This window comes from Balaenoptera physalus, assembly GCF_965194825.1.
Source record: "Balaenoptera physalus genome assembly, chromosome: 3".
NCBI classification, from domain to species: Eukaryota; Metazoa; Chordata; class Mammalia; order Artiodactyla; family Balaenopteridae; genus Balaenoptera; species Balaenoptera physalus.
The window spans coordinates 44881657-44900254 of NC_138890.1; the positions used below are offsets into that span (position 1 = coordinate 44881657).

Below are 18598 nucleotides of genomic sequence, written 5' to 3' on the forward strand. Positions count from 1 at the left end.
ACCTGTTTTCAGTGAGCCCTGAGATTTGCTTTGTTCCCATGACCCACCAGACCATAATACTGAAGCTGAATTTCATCTAGTTTAGCAAAATCTGTAAAGTTACAGCTGGCCTCAATGCTCAGATTACTTCTCTGGGTTCCTATGTTATTTTTGCTCTTGGACTAATCATAACTAATTTCCAGCTCATTGATGCATTTAAAATATTTTAAAATATTTTTACCATTAGTTTTTGTTCCTTTCAACTAAAACAATTGGTCAGGATACTTAGACTATTGTACCACTGTTCTCTAGAGGTCCAGGTTTCTGATTTTTCAAAAGATGGATTTGGAAATTGTACAGTAAAATCAACTCGCCCTTAAACTTTGGCAAATTATTTTTTTTTTCATTTCTCATGTCAAGAGGGAGTATGGTTTCTCATGTTTCTATTTTTTTTTAAATTCTTATTTTATATTGGAGTATACTTGATTAACAGTGTTGTGTTAGTTTCAGGTGTACAGCAAAGTGATTCAGTTATACATATACATGTATCTATTCTTTTTCAAATTCTTTTCCCATTTAGGTTATTACAGAGTACTGAGCAGAGTTCCCTGTGCTATACAGTAGGTCCTTGTTGGTTATCTATTTTAAATACAGCAGTGTGTACATGTCAATCCCAAACTGCCAATCTATCCCTTCCCCCCACCCATTCTCCCTGGTAACCATAAGTTCATTCTCTCAGTCTGTGAGTCTGTTTCTGTTCTGTAAATAAGTTCATTTGTATCTTTTTTTTTTTTTTTTTAGATTTCACATATTTGTCTTTCTCTGACTTACTCCACTTAGTATGATAATCTCCATATCCATCCATGTTGCTGCAAATGGCATTATTTCATTCATTTAAATGGCTGAGTAATAGTCCATTGTATACATGTACCACATCTTCTTTGTTCATTCATCTCTCGATGGACACAGATTATTTCCACGTCTTAGCTATTGTAAATAGTGCTGCAATGAACACGGGGGTGTATGTATCATATCGAATTATGGTTTTATCTGGATATATGCCCAGGAGTGGGATTGCTGGATCATATGATAACTCTATTTTTAGCTTTTTAAGGAACCTCCATACTGTTCTCCATAATAGTTGTACCAATTTACATTCCCACCAACAGAGTAGGAAGGTTCCCTTTTCTCCACACCCTCTCCAGCATTTATTGTTTGTAGACTTCTTGATGGTGTCCATTCTGACCAGTGTGAGGTGATACCTCATTATAGTTCTGATTTGGATTTCTCTAATAATTAGTGATGTTGAGCATCTTTGCATGTGCTTTTTGGCCATCTGTTTGTCTTCTTTGGAGAAATGTCTATTTAGATCTTCTGCCCATTTTTTGATTGGGTTCTTTGTTTTTTTGATATAGAGCTGCATGAGCTGTTTGTATATTTTGGAGATTAATCTCTTGTCAGTCACATATTTCCAACTATTTTCTCCCATTCTGTGGGATGTCTTTTTGTTTTGTTTATGGTTTCATTAGATGTGCAAAAGCTTTTGAGTTTAATTAGGTCCCATTTGTTTATTTTTGTCTTTATTTCCATTATTCTGGGAGAAGGATTGAAAAGATATTGCTGCAATTTATGTCAAAGAGCGTTCTGCCTATGTTTTCCTCTAAGAGTTTTATAGTATCCAGTCTTACATTTAGATCTTTAATCCACTTTGAGTTTATTTTGTATATGGTATTAAAGGATGTTCTAATTTCATTCTTATACATATAGCTGTCCAGTGTTCCCAGCACTGTTTATTTTAGAGACTGTCTTTTCTCCAATGTATATTCTTGTGGATTAATTGACCATAGGTGCATGGGTTTATTTCTGGGCTTTCTATCCTGTTCCACTGGTCTATATTTCTGTTTTTTTGTGCCAGTACCATACTATTTTGATGACTGTGGCTTTGTAGTATCATCTGAAGTCAGGGACCCTGATTCCTCCAGCTCTGCTTGTCTTTCTCAGGATTGCTTGGGCTATTCAGGGTCTTTTGTGTTTTCATACAAATTTGAAGATTTGAAGATTTTTTGTTCTAGTTCTGTGAAAAATGCCATTGGTAATTTGATAGGGATTGCACTGAACCTGTAGATCGCCTTGGGTAGTATAGTCATGTTGACAATATGGATTCTTCCAATCCAAGAACATGGTATATCTTTCCAGCTGTTTGTGTCATCTTTGATTTCTTTCATCAGTGTCTTAACAGTTTTTAGAGTACAGGTCTTTTGCCTCCTTAGGTAGGTTTATTCCTAGGTATTTTATTCTTTTTGATGCGATGGTAAGTGGGATTGTTTCTTTAATTTTCCTTTCTGATTTTTCATCATTAGTGTATAGAAATGCAAGAGACTTCTGTGTATTAATTTTGTATCCTTCAACTTTACCAAATTCACTGATGAGCTCTAGTAGTTTTCTGGTAGCATCTTTAGGATTTTCTATGTATAGTATCATGTCATCTGCAAACAGTGACAGTTTTACTTCTTCTTTTCCAATTTGGATTCCTTTTATTTCTTTTTCTTCTCTGACTGCTGGGACTTCCACAACTATGTTAATAAAAGTGGTGACAGTGGATATCCTTGTCTCATTCCTGATCTTAGAGGAAATGCTTTCGGCTTTTCACCATTGAGAACGATGTTTGCTGTGGGTTTGTCATATATGGCCTTTATCATGTTGAGGTAGGTTCCCTCTACGCCCACTTTCTGGAGAGTTTTTATCATAAATTGGTGTTGAATTTTGTCAAAAGCTTTTTCTGCATCTGTTGAGATGATCATATGGTTTTTATTCTTCAGTTTGTTAATACAGCATATCACATTGATTGATTTGCATATATTGAAGAATCCTTGCATCCCTGGGATAAATCCCACTTGATCGTGGTGTATGATCCTTTTAATGTGTTGTTGAATTCTGTTTGCTAGTATTTTGTTGAGGATTTTGCATCTATATTCATCAGTGATATTGGTCTGTAATTTTCTTTTTTTGTAGTATCTTTGTCTGGTTTTGGTATCATGGTGATGGTGGCCTCATAGAATGAGTTTGGGAGTGTTCCTTCCTCTGCAAATTTTTGGAAGAGTTTGAGAAGGATGGGTGTTAGCTCTTCTCTAAATGTTTGGTAGAATTCACCTGTGAAGACATCTGGTCCTGGACTTTTGTTTGTTGGGAGTTTTTAAATCACAGTTTCAATTTCAGTACTTGTGATTGGTTTGTTCATATTTTCTGTTTCTTCCTGGTTGAGTCTTGGGAGATTGTACCTTTCTACGAATTTGTCCATTTCTTCTAGGCTGTCCATTTTATTGGCATATAGTTAGTTGCTTGTAGTACTCTCTTATGATCCTTTGTATTTCTCTGGTGTTTACTGTAACTTCTTTTTCATTTCTAATTTTATGGATTTGAGCCCTCTCCCTTTTTTTCTTGATGAGTCTGGCTAAAGGTTTATCAACTTTCTTTATCTTGTCAAAGAATCAGCTTTTAGTTTCACTGATCTTTTTTTCTTCATCTCTATTTCATTTATTTTTTCTCTAACCTTTATGATTTCTTTTCTTCTACAACTTTGGGTTTTGTTTATTCTTTCTCTCATTGCTTTAGCTGTAAGGTTAGGTTGTTTATTTGAGATTTTTCTTATTTCCTGAGGTAAGACTGTATTGCTTTAAACTTCCCTCTTAGAACTGCTGTGTCCCATAGGTTTTGGATCATTCTGCTTTAGTTTTTGTTTGTCTCTAGGTATCTTTTCATTTCCTCTTTGATTTTTTCAGTGATCCATTGGTTGTTTAGTAGCATACTGTTTAGCCTTCACGTGTTTGTGTTTTTTACAGGTTTTTTTTCTTTTTTTTTTAAATTTATTTATTTATTTTTGGCTGTGTTGGGTCTTCGTTTCTGTGCGAGGGCTTTCTCTAGTTGTGGCGAGCGGGGGCCACTCTTCATCGCAATGCGCGGGCCTTTCACTGTTGTGGCCTCTCTTGTTGTGGAGCACAGGCTCCAGACGCGCAGGCTCAGTAGTTGTGGCTCACGGACCTAGTTGCTCCGCAGCATGTGGGATCTTCCCAGACTAGGGCTCAAACCCGTGTCCCCAGCATTGGCAGGCAGATTCTCAACCACTGCGCCACCAGGGAAGCCCTACAGTTTTTTTCTTGTAGTTGATTTCTAATCTCATAGCATTGTAGTTGGAAAAGATGTTTGAGATGATTTCAGTTTTCGTAAATTTACTGAGGCTCACTTTGTGGCCCAGCATGTGATCAATCCTGGAGAATGTTCCATATGCACTTCAGTGTGTATTCTGCTGCTTTTGAATGGCATGCTCTATAAATATCAGTAAAGTCCATCTCATTTTATATGTCATTTAAGGCCTGTGTTTCCTTATTGATTTTCTGTCTGGATGATTTGTCCATTGAAAAAAGTGGGGTGTTAAAGTCCCCCACTATTATTGTGTTGCTGTTGATTTCCCCTTATATGGCTATTAACATTTGTCTTATATATTGAAGTGCTCCTAGGTTGGGTGCAGTCATATTTACAATTGTTATGTCTTCTTCTTGGATTGTTCCCTTGATTGTTAGGTAGTGTCCTTCTTTGTCTGTTGTAAGTCTTCATTTTAAAGTTTATTTTGTCTGATATGTGTATTGCTACTCCAGGTTTCTTTTGATTTCCATTTGCATGGAATACTTTTTTCCATCTGCTCGGAATACTTTTTTCCATCTGCTCACTTTCAGTCTGTATGTGTCCCTAGATCTGAAGTGGGTCTCTTGTAGGCAGCATATATACGGGTCTTCTTTTTGTATCCATTTAGGCAGTCTATGTCTTTTGGTTGGAGCATTTAATCCATTTACATTTAAGGTAATTATTGATATGTATGTTCTTATTGACATTTTATTAATTGTTTTGGATTTGTTTTTGTAGGTCTTTTTTCTTCCCTTCCTCTTTTGTTCTCTTGTGATTTGATGACTAACTTTAGTGTTGTGTTTGGATTGCTTTTTCTTTTTTGTTTGTATCTATTGTAGGTTTTTGGTTTGTGGTTACCACGAGGTTTTGATATAGCAGTCTATATATAAACAAGATTGTTTTAAGTCACTGGTCTTTTAATTTCCAATGCATTTCCAATATCCTGCATTTGTGCTCTGCTCTTTGCACAATTGCTGGTTTTGCTATCATATTTGTGTGCAGATGATTTCCTACCTTTACTCTGTGTTACCTTGACCAGTGAGCTTTTCCATTTGTAATTTTCTTGTTTCTAGTTGGAACCTTTTCTTTTCCACCTAGAGAAGTTCCTTTAGCATTTGTTGCACAGCTGGTCTGGTAGTGCTGAATTCTCTTAGCTTTTGCTTGTCCATCAAATCTGAATGAGAGCCTTACTGGGTAGAGTATTCTTGGTTGTAGGTTTTTCCCTTTCATCACTTTAAATATATCCTGCCACTCCCTTCTGGCCTGAAGAATTTCTGCTGAGAAATCAGCTCATAACCTTATGGGAATTCCCTTGTATGATATTTGTTGCTTTTCCCTTGTTGCTTTTAATATTTTTTCTTTGTCTTTAATTTTTGTCGGTTTGATTAATATGTGGCTTGACATGTTCCTCCTTGGGTTTATGTTGTATGGGACTCTTTGTGCTTCCTGGACTTGGGTGAATGTTTCCTTTCCCATATTAGGGAAGTTTTCAACTATTACCTCTTCAAATATTTTCTCAGGTCCTTTCTCTCTCTCCTCCTTCTGGGACCCCTATAATGCAAATGTCAGTATGTTTAATGTTGTCCCAGAGGTCTCCTAGACTGTCCTCATTTCTTTTCATTCTTTTTTCTTTATTCTATACCATGGCAGTGATTTCCACCATTCTGTCTTCCAGGTCACTTTTTCATTCTTCTCCCTCAGTTATTCTGCTCTTGATTCCTTCTAGTGTATTTTTCATTCCAGTTATTGTATGTTAATCTGTTTGTCTGATCTTTAGTTCTTCTAGGTCTTTGTTAAACATTTCTTGTATCTTCTTGATCTATGCCTCCATTCTTTTTCTGAGATCTTGGATCATCTTTACTATCATTACTCTGAATTCTTTTTCATGTAGATTGCCTGTCTCCACCTTACTTACTTGTTCTTCTGGCGTTTTATCTTGTTCCTTCATCTGGGACATACTCTTCTGCTGTCTCATTTTGTCTAATTTTCTGTGATTGCAGTTTCCATTCCACATGCTGCAGGGTTTTAGTTCTTCTTGCTTCTGCTGTCTGGCCCCTGGTGGACGAGGCTGTCTAAGAGGCTTGTGCAGGCTTCCTGGTGGGACTGGTACCTGCCCACTGGTGGGTGGAGCTGGGTCTTGTTCCACTGGTGGGCAGGGCCATGTCAAGGGGTGTGTTTATCAGGTGGCTGTGTTGGCAACTTATTATTACTTTAAACTATGGATAGGCCAACTTTCTGAGAGCCAGATCTGGCCTAAGAGTTGCCCATTTTCGATCAGGATTCAGTCAGATAAAGAAAACCTCTATGAGTGAGATGTATACAGGTTCATTAAAGTAACAGAACCTCATGCGGTTATGGGAGCTGGGTAAATAGTCTGTGTAAGGCTGCTCTCTTTGTGTTTGATGCTGCAGTCCGGAGTCAGCAGGGCAGGCAGCTGGACGGGAAGATGGGTGTGAAATGAGGAGAGTGAGGATGAGTGAGAATCCAGCAGGATGAACTGGTAGCAGTGACAGTCTCTCACCACTACAAGGTCTCTGCCTCAGTGAAGGCAAAGCTGCTGTCCTTCTTCATGAGACTAAGCATGTACCTGGCTCAGGCAATGGAGGAGAGAAAGACCTAGGTTGCCCCACACTAACAAGGGGAGCCAACAGGTGATCTCCAACAGCCTGGTCCTCTGCACTGACCTTACGGTGCCAAAGGAATGTGACTGCCGTTTTACTCCCACCTTCCAATCCTCATGCAGCCTCCTTAACTCAGTGAAGGGAATTTTCAGGAAACATCATTCCAGCTTAGCTAAGTCCATATGATACAAACCTATCCCTATCATCCTGTTTTAAATGACTGTTTTGACTTGAATACACTGTACTCAGTGGAACCAACTCCAACTTCCAGTACAGACTGGTTGAAATAAAATAAGCACCTGCAAAAAGTAAGGAAAAACTTGGGCTTTTCTAATTTTATAGGATTTACTTTTTTTTTTTTTTTTAACATCTTTATTGGAGTATAATTGCTTTACAATGGTGTGTAAGTTTGTGCTGTATAACAGAGTGAATCAGCTGTACGTGTACATATATCCCCATATCTCCTCCCTCTTGCATCTCCCCTCCCACCCCTCTAGGTGGACACAAAGCACCAAGCTGATCTCCCTGTGCTATGCAGCTGCTTCCCACTAGCTATCTTTTTTACACTTGGTAGTGTATATATGTCCATGCCACTCTCTCACTTTGTCCCAGCTTACCTTCCCCCTCCTTGTGTCCTCAAGTCCATTCTCTATGTCTGCATCTTTATTCCTGTCCTGCCCCTAGGTTCTTCAGAACCATACACAAAAATAAACTCAAAATGGATTAAAGACCTAAATGTAAGGCCAGACACTAAAAAACTCTTAGAAGAAAACACAGGCAGAACACTCTATGACATAAATCACAGCAAAATCCTTTTTGACCCACCTCCTAGAGAAATGGAAATAAGAACAAAAATAAACAAATGGGACTTAGTGAAACTTAAAAGCTTTTGCACAGCAAAGGAAACCATAAACAAGACGAAAAGACAACCCTCAGAATGGCAGAAAATATTTGCAAAGGAAGCAACTGACAAAGGATTAATCTCCAAAATATACAAGCAGCTCATGCAGCTCAATATCAAAAAAACAAACAAACCAATCCAAAATGGGCAGAAGATCTAAACAGACATTTCTCCAAAGAAGCTATACAGATTGCTGAAAAACACATGACAGGATGCTCAACATCACTAATCATTAGAGAAATACAAATCAAAACTACAATGAGGTGTCACCTCACACTGGTCAGAATGGCCATCATCAAAAAATCTACAAACAACAAATGCTGGACAAGCAAGTGTTACTTTGAAATTCAAGCCCCTCATATCTGAATTAGGTATTTAAATTTTATGAATGAAGCTGCTGATTTTTTACAGATTTTAAAAAATTGATGTATTGTTGATTTACAATGTTGTGTTAATTTCTGCTGTACAGCAAAGTGATTCAGTTATGAATATATATACACTTTTTCATATTCTTTTCCATTATGGTTTATCACAGGATATTGAATATAGTTCCCTGGGCTACACAGTAGCCATTCTGTGTATAATTATTTGCATCTGCTAACCCCAACCTCCCAGTGCATCCCTCCCCCATTTCCTCTCTTCCTTGGCAACCACAAGTCTGTACTCTGTATCTGCTCTAGAGGACAGCCTATCATTGCTTTTCTGAGAGAAATGGCCTTCAGATGAGAATATCCAATCCATTTCTTAAATCTTTAGAGCAGAACCCTAGAATATTCTGCTTAGATTTTTTTTCAGCTCAGGATTTAAAGATAGATCCCTACTCTAGAGATCAGAAAAGCAGTGATATTCTCTCATCTAGAGCAAAACCATTTTGAAGTTTGCTTTTATGAAGGCAAGCCAGACCATCACAAAATATTCTTTTGCATCAACCCTTCTTTCCCAGGGTAGATCTTGCTGATTTATTTAATAAACATATCATACTAGGCTAAGGGGACACAGAGAGGTGGCCTACACCCCAGAATGGTACAGGTCTTTAAGAATTCGCTCATTTATTTATTTATCAAACATTTATTGAAATCCTGGTATATGCAAAATGCTGGTGTTAATTGTAAACAAGATAGACCTGATCCTTATCCTAGTGAGTTTATCTGCTATTGAGGATAAGATACATTACGCAATTATTTGCATATGGTGGTGAGGAGTCCCTGATGGAGAAGTATAGGTGATTATAAAAATTTGTAACTGGGGCCTGGGCCATGGGAAGAGTTGGAGTCTGGGAATGCTTATGGTGACATGTGAAAGATGAGTGTCCCAAGCAGAGGGGGCAGCATGCCTGAAGCGTTTTAGGAGGAAAATAGTTTTGTGGGTTAAAAGGAACTGAAGAAGGTTGATAGAGAATGTGGTATTAATAAGAAGAGGTTAGTCAGAATATGTTGCAGAATATGGTAAGACTAGAAAGGATTTAAAATGGAGAAGTGGTGTAGAGGGGTAAGAAGATAATGGGTAGCATGATCTGATGTCCACACTGCAAAGATTACTGCCATGGTTATTATTTTTTTGTCACCTTGACTGTGTCCATGGGGTGCTCGGACTTTTGGTCAAACATTCTGGGAGTGTCTGTAAGGGTGTTTCTGGATGAGATTAACATTTGAATCAGTGGGTTCAGGAAAGTAGATTGCCCTCCCTAATGTGGGTGGGCCTCATCCAATCAACTGAAGACCTGAAGAGAACAAGCATGCTGAGTAAGAGGGAATTTCTCCCGCTCTCAGACTGTAACCTACACCATTGGCTCTCCTGAGTCTCCAGGTTGCTGACTGTACAGCTTGAGACTTCTCAGCCCCCATAATCATGTGAACCAATTCCTTATAATAAGTATTTTAATCTATATGGATATATATTTCCTATGGGTTCTCTTTATCTTGAGAACCTTGACTAATACAATGTATAATACATTGTATATTATATTGTATATTATACAACACTAATACATTGTATACAATACATATAAATTTTATTCTATAGTATTTACTTATTATTTTTATATTACTTATGTATTTGAGTAGAGAGTGGATTAGAGGGTACAAGAGGATTGCCAGAAAAGGAGCTAGGAGTCTGGTTATGCAGGTGGGAGAAAACTCATTCCATCACCAAACCTAAGTCAGCATCAAGGATGATTTCCAGTGTTGTGGATTCTGTGAGTGGTAGACTGTATGGGTCAGCCACTGAGATAGGGAAGAGTATAAACAGAACACTTACAGAGTGTACTGTGAGTTGAGTTTTAGAGAAGTTGATTTGGAGGTGTTTGAGAACATCAAGTGGAAATGTGGCCATACAGGGCTAGAGATAGGGAAGTGGGAAGCATATTCGATCATGGTTGGTGGTGTAGTTCTGTATCGCTGTGGCAATGGTACTGTTGTCTATACAATCGAGAAGAGATATTTGAAAACATAGTCCGAGTCAATGGAGTGGCAGCTGACCTGGCCAAGTCACGATGCTGGTGGTGTCCTCTGAAATCATCTCTTTCTACAGCTGGGGACAAAGAAAAGTCCTGCCCACCGTCCCAAGTGCCCGGAGTCTGTTGGCTGCCCTCTGAGGTGGTTTCCCAACTCCGGTGTGGCCCAGGGAATATGACAAGGAGAAAAACTGGTTGTGTCTCCTAGCTTAATGAAACCCTGGAGAGATGTCTCCTCTATCAAGCCACTGTTTCCTGGCACATTTCTGCATGCATGTGAAACCTCTTCTTCTCTGCTCACATTCCATTTCAAGGACCCGTGAAACACGGGGCGGTGATACTCGGGACTGCCATGAATCAGAAACCTCCTCAAAACTTTAAATGCTATCACAAGGTCTGTTTTTAAAACTCAGAGAATAATTTATTTGCTGTTGGCATTATCAGTTTGTTTTCTCTGTTTCAAGCTCATTTTTTGTTGAAATTGTTTTTGTTGAAACAGTGATTACTTATCCAGATTTCTCGCTTTCATTTCCTTCATCATAAGAATGTACATTAATCACTTCCAAACCTAGACAAGTTTTTAGATCATATTTTGCTCCCATCCTCAAAGAATGGAGACAATGGCTTTTGTTACTTTACCTTCAAAATATCATAAAAACCGAGTAATATATGCAGTAACTGAAATAGAAGGTTAGCACCTGTCCTTCGTAGGAAATAGCAGATTCACACTGACACCAACACCTAAGATGACTGTGTATGTTCTAAGTATGGGGAAAAATATAATACAAAGTTATAATAGAAAGGAAAACAATTTAGAAAAAACGGGTGGGAGAGGCTGTAAACTTCGTGGTGCTTTGGTCAATTAAAGTAGCTGCTTTTAGGGAGTTCTTGGATTGGCTGAGGTCAGGGGCTAGGAAATTTCAATTTGGTCAGAACCACATGGGGAGCTTTCAAAGCTTGGGTCACATCCCATACAAACTAAATCAGAATGCTGGGGCATCTATGTGGTGATGGTTGAAAAGCACTGACTTAGCAGATCTATATGTGAGTTGTAGACAGACAACCTTTACTATGGAACCCTACCATCCTACTGATGGGAACAGAATAGTAACTCAAGTTGTGACCAGGGCAGCTAGTTGATAAATGAAAATCTGCAGTGCCTACTTAAGGGGTCCATTGTACTATCTGGGCCAATTGCATTTCTGTGTTGCTGATCCAGTGATACTACAACTATAAAACTTTAGCCAATCAGTGGGATTCTTGTTTTTTTTTACAAATTTATTTTTGGCTGTGTTAGGTCTTTGTTGCTGCGTGTGGGCTGTCTCTAGTTGTGGCGAGCGGGGGCTACTCTTCGTTGTGGTGTGCGGGCTTCTCACTGCGGTGGCTTCTCCTGTTGCGGAGCAGGGCTCTAGGCGTGCGGGCTTCAGTAGTTGTGGCATGTGGGCTCAGTAGTTGTGGCACATGCGCTTAGTTGCTCTGCAGCATGTGGGATCTTCCAGGACCAAGGATCGAACCTGTGTCCCCTGCATTGGCAGGCGGATTCTTAACCACTGTGCCACCAGGTAAGTCCCTCGGTGGGATTCTTTACTCAAAAAGTGTGTATACTTATCAAACAATTTCTTCATTGATCTGAAGTTCATTAGCTCTTACTGAATCTCTAAGAGCTCAAAGTTGAATTCCTCTTTCAAGAAAAGTGCTTTAAAAATTGCTCCCATATTTTAGTTGGGCTGTTTGAGAAACACTAATGAACCAACAGCCATTCTGAAGAACCTGATGTGTATCAGTGTAATGGGCCATTTAAAGTAATGCTGAGTGAGATTTTGATGCTAGACAACTTTCAGAGCATGGTATTGGGTACCATCATGTTAAACAACGTGGCTCATTCCATTTTCAACTTGAAAATTCATAATGCGACGTCTGATGTCAGTTTCCGGCAAACCCCTGTGACTCATCCTGTATTTTTGAGTTAGGCTTTTACACAGCCTGATTCAAAGGAACCTCAGAGGCCTCAAACGAAAGCCCAGTGTCAAGTTTCAGCGACATATTGAAATTCACATACCATCAGTGAGTGCGTATTTTAAGCCCTGCATGTTGGGTGCTTTTCATGTATTTTATCCCATCTGGTATTCACTACCAGCCCCAGGGAGGTTCAGAGAGGTTAAATGTCATGCTCCAGGCCACGTACCTAGACAGTTGTAGATCAAACCCAAGCATCCCGATTCCTAGCCAGTATGTTTTATAATATTCCATGGTTTTGGGCATTGAAAATTAGTTCCATGTACTGGGTGGAAGTCTCATCCTGTAACTTGCTATGTAATCTTGAGCTTCCATAGTAGTACTGCACATTTATAGAGACAAGCATCCTAGTTATTCTGAGGTTTCCTTTATCCAGGTTAATGAGGATCTTCAACGAGACCTTCCTGTGGACTTGAGCGACATTTCTGTGCCCCCTGGACACCTGGTAGGTCTACCTGTTTCCATCCTCTAATCTGCTTCCTGGTATGTCTGTTTCCTTCTCGTCCGTCAAGTCTCACTTAAATGCCACCATTTTAGAGAGGTCTTCCCTGACCACCCCTTCTATCACTCAGCAACGTTCCTGCATGCCACTGAACACAATTTGTAATTACTAGTCTCTTTCCCTCTTTTAATCTCTTTCTTCCTCTAGAATAAACTGTGTAAGGGCGGTAATTACACTAGATTTATGCCCAGCATCAAGGATGTTACCTGGTATTCAGAAAGTATTTGTTGAATCAATGTTCCTCTTAGATTCTGCTACCTAGCATTGAATACAGTGCTCCTGTTATGTTCTGAGTAAGATCTAGGCCTAAAAAAAAAATCTCCCCTTACCTTCTTGGTATTAGTGTTATCTCTTACTGAGTTTAGACCAAAACCCAATTTTAAATATCTATATCTATCATCTATCTGTATCTCCCTTAGTTTGTAGCCCATTTTGCTAGTAACTAACTACCTCATTCTGTATTTGTGCTGTTAGGGCCATAGTTTGCTCCATGTAATATGTTCCTTTTAGATGGCTCATGAAGGCCATAGTTTCCCCCTCTTAAATATTTTAATCTCACTTTCTTGGGTGGGAATGGCAGATAATGGTTTAAAGCTTGAGCTTCAGAGTCAGGATTTTGAGTCCAAGCACCTCCATCTGCTGGATGTTTGACTTGGGAAAAGTTGCTAAGCCTTTTTGAGGCTCAGCTATTTCTCGTGTTCTAGAGGGATAACAGTCTCCCCCTCACAAGACTGTTAGGAAGCTGGAATGTGGAAATGTAGATGAAGCCTTCATCAAGTACCTAGGATGTGGTGATAGGTGATAGTTTCTATTACTGTACTCATTCCCGCTCCTAAACTGATTAGAATGGATGATTTCTTTTCTTTTTTCCCTTCTCTAATCCCCTCTGGCTTTCTTAACATATCATTATCCACAAGAGGCATCCTGATTTACATAGTGGCCACATGCAGACTTTGCAAAAAGCCTGAATGTCAAAAATTTCAAAGGTAAGTGGCCTTAGAAGTCCATTCTTCCTCCACACACTGTTTGTTTTTACTGTTACAAGATTTACTAAAATGTCAATGACTTTGTGAGGGGGAAATCTTGACAGGTTCTGGGTAGAATTTGTTGTCAATTACTTTTGCCAGAGGTAAAAACTGATCACAAACAAACATTGTGCTTAGTCGTCTAACGTGGACTTCTGAAAGGTGATTAGACGCTTGGATTTTGTAGCAAATCGTGTTTCTCAGCACCTGAGGTTTCCAAGGTGACTGCATATAAAACTACAGACATCGTAATTGCTCTTTCCAGAGGAACGCCCTCACTAGTCCATTCTGTACCCTACCCTCTCCAAACGATTACATTCTTCGCAATTGGAGATTCTTTCTCAAGCGAGATAAAAACTAAATAATTGATTTGAATATCAAAGAATGATGAACATTTCCACACGATTAATGAGAGTAATCACTTTCAAGTCTTTTCAGTAAGACATAATGCTCTCAGAACATTTAACGACCCATGCAGCTAACCTGACTCCATGTGTAACAGACAGCTAGGTCGTCAATTATTTTAATTAAGAATAAAAATTAAGAAATGTTTGTTATTTAGGTTTCTCCTTTAAATGAAATTGCTAGCTTTGATCAGAGTTGGAAGTCAGTTCAACCGCATGGCGCTAACTTGCCATGCGGCCGTGGGGACCTGCTTTCCTTTACACAATGAGGAGGTTGGGGTAGCGAATGGAAGGGTGCCTCTCCCAACCCTAAAATATACCTCATGACAGATTTTGGAAGACGAATAGCAAATGAGTGTGTTGCCTGCCATATGATTATAATGAAAGAGATCTCCGGCCCTGAGTGAGGTGGTCATGATCTCTTCATCCTCAGTGCTAACACGCAGTAGACATCTTGAAGAGTCCCCTGCATCTGTTTGTTTATATGTTATACAGGAACCTCTCTCTGTGGGGACCAAAATAGGTGAGCTACAGAGTTCTAGGAAGGTGGAAAAGTGGAAATTAATGTCTCATAACTGTGCTTAATTCAAGTTTAATTTTGTAAAAGCTATTTTATACAAAATTATAGCTAAAAATTATTGCATCCTTACTATGTACCAGGCACTGCACTCAGTAAAACAATTCTAGAAGCAAGTCATTACACTATTAATATTGTTAATGATCCCCATTTTCAAGTGAGGCTTAGGGGGATGTTAAGCCTAAGGTCACATCGCTAGGAGGAAGCAGCAGAGACACAGCTCTAGCTGCAGAACGCCTACTTCTAAACGCTACCCTAAGACTGCCTTTATTTACTGGGAATGAGCAAATGTTAGAGTAACAGGATGAAGTGTTAGGGCTCAAGGGGAAAAGTAAATTATAATCAAAACTTAGGGAGCACCTTATTTGTGTTAAAAGACATTTTGGATAACGTATTACAGGGATGTATCCATGTAAAATGAAAGTGAATGGTTTTCTATTGGGTATTAATTGAATATTTCTATTTTGGGTCCAGCCATAAAATAAAGAATTTAGTTAATATCTAGTTTATATACTTTGCAATTTTTCACAACCCACTTTAGGATCCTCTTTTAGTTAAAATGATACCATAGGAAGCTGGAAATAGTTTTGAAAGCAAAATGGAGAGAGGCCAGTGGTTCTGGCTTGGGCTCAGCGTAGTTAGCTGCAGGATTACCTGTGAGCCAGTGGCTAAGTAAACCGGAGGGTATGTTTTGAGAGTGATTTGTGCATGTTTAATAATAATGATTACTAGGTACTGAGCACCTACTGTGTTTTTGGACTTTCACATGGTCCAGGGACAATCCTCAGGACTTCCTACACAGTAGGTGGTAGAACCCCTATGGTAGAACCCCTATTAAACAGATGAAGTTCAGTAAGGTGGAGTGATTTGCCCAAGGCTACCCAGGTACTGACTCACAGAGGTGGGACTCAGGTAACCAGGACCATGTGGCTTCAAAGTAGCCTTCTCAAAGCCTTCCACTGAATTATCATAGAGGATTCATACTTTCCCGTGGGGCACCGGACCCACTAAAAGGCCAGTGTCTCTTTGCAATCTCTCTCTTGTATTTATCTTGGAAAGTAATACGATTTAGTGTGCTTTGCAGCATAAAATATCCCAATTTAATGGAAAAATAGTGATTTAATGTACACTTAGTTAAATTATTTGATTTCTACCTTAAAATCTTTAGGCAAAATATTCTCCAGGAAGATGTGTCAAGTTTGTCCTATGGCTTTCCGGATCCTAATTCGAGAAGCACAGCACTGGAATAAAGCAGAGCAAGGAAACGCAGAACCTGGGGCCTGACTTCCACGCAGTAGCTGTGTGATCTTGGATAAGAGCTCACCTTCCTCATCTATAAAATAAAGGTAATGAGGATTCTAATAGTCACTTTATAGAGCTATGTTTATATAGCACAGATCTGGACTATTCTATCAATCATGGTACAGTTGTGACAGAAGGCAGAGAAAAGCCCTCAAACAAACACGGCTTGATCGTTGGAGATGTAGAATGAAAATTATTTAATTCACTTCCCTTCTGCCATTGTTTTGCTATTTCAGTTGGTTTCCCGTTAAAAGCATGATCTCATTTCAATCTGCAGATGGCTTTTGGGAATTTTTTGCTCTTCAACAAACTGAGATGAAGAACTAAGTGGAATGCTTTTACTCTGTATAGTATCTGACAAAGTCGTAAAACTCTCGAAATAATTGTTGATCTGTTTTCACTTCAGAGCCTTTAGTTGGGGCGAGTGAGCAGTCCTATTTAGTCATGGCTATAGCTAGTGTTGAGAAGGGTGCACATTTCTCTGTTTTTCATGTGCTTGTTAATTTTATCACATAACAAATGGAAGTGGAGGGAAAAAATGCTCGTACAAACTACCCCTGCCTTTACAGTGCAACGTAAATAAAAGCTCACCCTGGAACTCAGGATGTCTCCTTAAAACATCAGGGTAGCAAGACACTGAGAGAGATGGTAATCATAATTGAGGCACTAATTATAATATTCATTGAGTGCGTCTTGTATACCAAGAATTTGCTTAAAGTTTTTATATGTATGAACCCATTTAATGCTTGCTACAATCCTAAGACCTATGTCTGTCAGCATGTCCATTTAGCCACAGTGACAGACCTCACAGCCCAGTCTCTTAGGCCTTTGCTCCAACCCACTGTTAGAAACATTTCTGTGCATGTGTGTCGGAGATTGTCAGTTGAGGGAGATAGAATAAACCAGGGTCTTGCTGTAAGGCAAATCATTAGAACTTCTAAGGCATGTGGCCATAAAGAGAAGGTCTTGATCCCATAGGAAAGATGATAGTATAATAAAATGGGCTATTCTTTCCTCAGAGTCACAACAAAGTAAGCAGAAACTTATAAAAATCCAAGAATGATATATAGTATAGCCCATATTTTGATGTAAAGTAAATTCTTTACATGGTGCAGATAGCTCTGCTAACAATAGTGTTTATCCAGATTATTTATTACAAGGCATTAAAATAAATCTTTTTTTCAATTACTTTGTAATGAAATGTAACAATTACCTTTTGAATGGTGACATATGGCTGCAATCTATTCCAGTGGTGATAAATCTTACTTACACAAGGTTTCAAGGGCCCCCTCCTGAACTACATTAATTGCTAATGTAAACAAAGATAGAGGATTATTACCACATTTATCAAGAAATCCTGAACTTCATTGCAATGTAGTTCCCTGGGTTAGACAACATTAATCATCAGTTACTTTCCAACAGTTATGGTGCAAACCTATTATAAAAGGGATGTTTCTGCAACCCAGCTGATTTTAGAGCATGTTTATTAATTTGGTTGAATCCTGGGGTAATCGGGGAACAAGTCACATAGCCGCTGTGCACAGTGAAGTTGAAAAACTAATGCTCTTAAGCCACTAGTGGGCCATCTGTTGGCTAACAAATGAATAACAACCACTATTTCAAAGAGCCTTGTCTGGGGGCTGCTGATGAAGAACTAGGCTTCTTCCAAGGCCAAGTCTTTGAAGTGGCTCCACCTCTTACAATAACTTTGTCCTTATGGGCTGTTATTTTAGTGAGGAATGAGGAGGGGAGAAAGTACCATTACTATAAGAAGTCCAGTTTCTGTGCAAAGGAAAATCTATCGACCTTGGTTGACTGCTTCCTTCCTATTCTATGATACCAGGTAATCATGAGTTTCAGAACAGACCGTGGTATTTGCCAGGAAGTCATCTTTCCTGCTTTCTGATTATCCTTTGGTTTTTATAAACCTTCTCCAAGCTTTGGTTTACTCACTGCTATCTGACGATAATATTGGTACAGACCTTACAGGAGTTGGGGGAGGACTAAATGAGATACTGAACGTAAAACATGTAGAACAGTGCCTGGAACATTTTGAATTCACAGATGTAAGCTATTTAATGGAGCCAAGTAACTTAATGTTCATGAGATAAGAACAGGTAAAAGTTTTCTCTTTATCTCCTCAAAACTACCTTTTGTGTTTTTACTTTGGAAAGAAACGTCTATAAAAGATGGAAAGAGATTTATCAAGGGAAATACATTGATTACCTTCCCTGTTTGCCACTGAGGTCGGTAATTTATACATATAATCTTATTTATTTATAGTCCATGACTTAAAATATATAATATTGGTATTGTTTATAAAGTAACTGGGACAGAGAAAAAAGGGATTTACCTTATCGACAAACTTCAAAGTTCGTATTCTTTGCAGTGTGCTTAAGAACTTAAGTGTTCTTGAGTTTTGTATGGCTTAAAGAAAGAATTGACTAGAGGATAGTATTGGTCTAGCTACATTCTATCACATCTACCTTTACCTGTATTAATCAAACATTGAGCACTGGCTGTTCTAGAGGACCTTGCTGAGGCCTGGCTATGTCCTAGGCATTGTGCTAAGTGCTGAGAATATGATCAAGTACTATTTAAGAGATTCTATTACTCTCCCTGTTTTGCATATGAGGAAAC

The 18598-nt window shown here is 38.8% G+C and overlaps 1 protein-coding gene and 2 long non-coding RNA genes across 4 annotated transcripts in view; 2 read left to right on the forward strand and 1 right to left on the reverse strand.

The window, feature by feature from the left end:
* Positions 1-12984, forward strand: part of LOC309656972 — a 180731-nt gene extending 167747 nt beyond the window's left edge. Inside the window, exon 4 of the long non-coding RNA XR_014261643.1 lies at positions 12525-12984. This is a non-coding gene — a long non-coding RNA (uncharacterized lncRNA). The remainder of the gene's footprint in view (positions 1-12524) is intronic.
* Positions 1-18598, reverse strand: part of SGCD (sarcoglycan delta) — a 419219-nt gene that overhangs the window by 17584 nt on the left and 383037 nt on the right. The window lies entirely within an intron of this gene.
* Positions 12995-18598, forward strand: part of LOC309656967 — a 95549-nt gene continuing 89945 nt past the window's right edge. For both annotated transcript variants that reach the window (XR_014261634.1, XR_014261635.1), the window contains exon 1: positions 12995-16002. This is a non-coding gene — a long non-coding RNA (uncharacterized lncRNA). The remainder of the gene's footprint in view (positions 16003-18598) is intronic.